Source organism: Bison bison, unplaced genomic scaffold (assembly GCF_000754665.1).
Source record: "Bison bison bison isolate TAMUID 2011002044 unplaced genomic scaffold, Bison_UMD1.0 scf7180017864109, whole genome shotgun sequence".
NCBI lineage: Eukaryota > Metazoa > Chordata > Mammalia > Artiodactyla > Bovidae > Bison > Bison bison.
Genome location: NW_011494681.1, coordinates 274,509 through 277,062, shown reverse-complemented (window position 1 = coordinate 277,062; position 2,554 = coordinate 274,509).

Here is a 2,554-nt window from a genome sequence, read left to right as displayed (position 1 = left end):
GTCCCGCCCGCCCGCGGTGGCTCGGAGGAGGCTGTAGCTGGCACAGGCTCTGCCTCTTTTTCCGCGAATGGCCGCCGCTGGGCTGTGGCGTAGCAGCTCCTCTCTCCGCCCGAGCCCTGCTGACTCGCCCTTGATTGACAGCGGCGGCGCACGGCGCGGGCGGCGGTGCGGGCCGGGGGCGGGGCCAGGGCGGCGCAAGCAGGGCCGACTCCCCACCCCCCTCGGCCTCTCTCTGCCAGAGCCGCCGACTCTCCACCCCTTCCCCCAGCGGATTGGCCGCCGACCTGCCGGGGGCCGGGGCGTTGGGGCCGCCTTCTCTCCACCCCCTTTCTGGGGGTTATTCTTTCGGCAGCGTTTCTTTTCCTTCCGTGGCTCTTCTGGTGCTTGTTCTCTCGGCGTTCTAGCTCAGGCGCACTGCCGGTAGGCCTTTCATACAGCCAAACTTGTTGTCTCAGGATATCCCGCCCCCTACTCATTTCCCAGCGCCCTCCCCTCAAAAGCCGGCTGCAGCATCCTTCGGAATTGTCACTAAAGAAAAAAAGTAAGGCTCTCATTCAAGAAAGGCGAGAAGAGCGGACATTGGGGCGCGCGAGCCACCGAAGTCTGGGCACAACGGGTGAACTGCCCGCTGCCCCCGCGCAGGGAGCATGGCTTTCCTGAGGCGCATCCGGACCCGGGCGCCCTTTTTCCCTGGCTCGGTCCCCATTGGTTGAGCGGCTGGGTGACGCGCGCTGAGTGGTGGGAGAAGTGGGGCGGGGCACTACCGCAAAGGCTGTCGGCCCTTGTAGTTTCCGGTGGCCGCGACGGCCCCTCCAAGACACCGCCTTCCTTCCCGCCCCCGACTGAGGCCGGGCCGCGGAGCGGAAAGCTGCCCGAGGGGGCGGTGGCAGCAGGGCGTGGCCGGGGCCGAGTGGGAGTTGAACTGAGCGAGGGGGAGGGGGAAGGGGTGTTGTTTGCCTGGGCCTATCCGCCGCGAAGGGCTGCCCAAACCACCTCTGCCGCCGCCTCCTCGGCTTCAAGCCGCTCCCCGCGGGGCGAGCTCACACCCGGAGCGCTCGGCGATTGAGCGGGCGGCGGCGTGGGGAGGCGGGGTTTGCTGTCCTCCGGGTTTGAATGAACCCGGCTTCTTGGAGCTGCGCCTTCGCCTTTCCTTTCTTTGGTCACCTCCCTAACTCAGGCCCCGCGAGTCAGATCCGAGGCCTGCTTTCCCTCGGAGAAAGATCTTCCATTTTGTTGTCTCTGGCTGGTTGCTGGAGCAAAGCAAAGACCCTCCCTTTAAGGTTGCGTTGCGTCTTGCCGAATAGTATGCGTGGTTGTCGGACTTCTCACTCTGTGAGTCTCAAAAGATTCTCGAGTGGAAGAAAAGCGCAGCTCATTGGGTCAGCCCTGGTCACGGTTCTGCATAAGCTTCTGGGCAGGTGAAATTCGTATCTGGCTGCACAAAGCATCTTGTTAAATTAACTTAACAGCCTCCTGACCCAGCTTTCCTCCAAAGTCCTGAAGTCAAGATGATGCCATGCATTGGAATAATGCCTGATTAAATGTACCAAAGGTGGAAGTGAATCGCTAATATCAACACTGGCCTTGGGACTAGGCGCCCTTACATACCTAGACTCACAGCCACCCACTCCCTCTTTACCTGGGCTTCACACACAGCCTAGAGCATTTTTGTCTCCTGCCTGAGGCTTGACGTGTCACAAGAGTGAGGAGATCCCAGGTGCTTCACTTGACTGGCATTTCCTTTGCTTGTTAAAGTTATTGCAAAACTGGCTGATGACAAAGCCAGCAGTGCAACAAGACAAAGAATTCGAGTAAAGAATTAAATAGTATTGTCTACCTCTTCCTAAAAATGAGCCTAAGATCCTTAAATCACCTGCCTTTCCCCCACCATATACAATTTAGAAAGCACAAAAGTGCTTCTCGCATTTACAGATACATCGTCTATCCTTCAGTCTTTTTTTCCCCCAATTCACTGAGATGAATGAAGGAAGACATTTTGTAATCTTATGAATTAGGGCATTCCTGGTAGTTTTTCTTACCTTGCAAAACCTGCCTCAGAGGGGCAATGTCACTGGCTTTAAATATGAGTTAAATAATTGTTTATCCATTCAGTATAGATCTAAAAAGTGTCCTAAATATTCTGTGCCTAATTAGATAAGTGGTAATGGTAATTCATGAAACATCGTGTAGGGGAAGAAAAATCATTTTCCCCCACCCTTGTTTTCGTAGCTGAAACACAACCCCCGCCCCAAGTAAAAGATTAACAAGAGAAAAACATTGTTATTAACATGTATGCCTCAAGTAAACATGTGAGATCAGTTCAGTTGAGTTCAGTCGCTCAGTCGTATCTGACTCTTTGCGACCCCATGAATCCCAGCACGCCAGGCCTCCCTGTCCATCACCAACTCCTGGAGTTCACTCAGACTCACGTCCATTGAGTCAGTGATGCCATCCAGCCATCTCATCCTCTGTCATCCCCTTCTCCTCCTGCCCCCAATCCCTCCCAGCATCAGAGTCTTTTCCAATGAATCAACTCTTTGCATGAGGTGGCCAA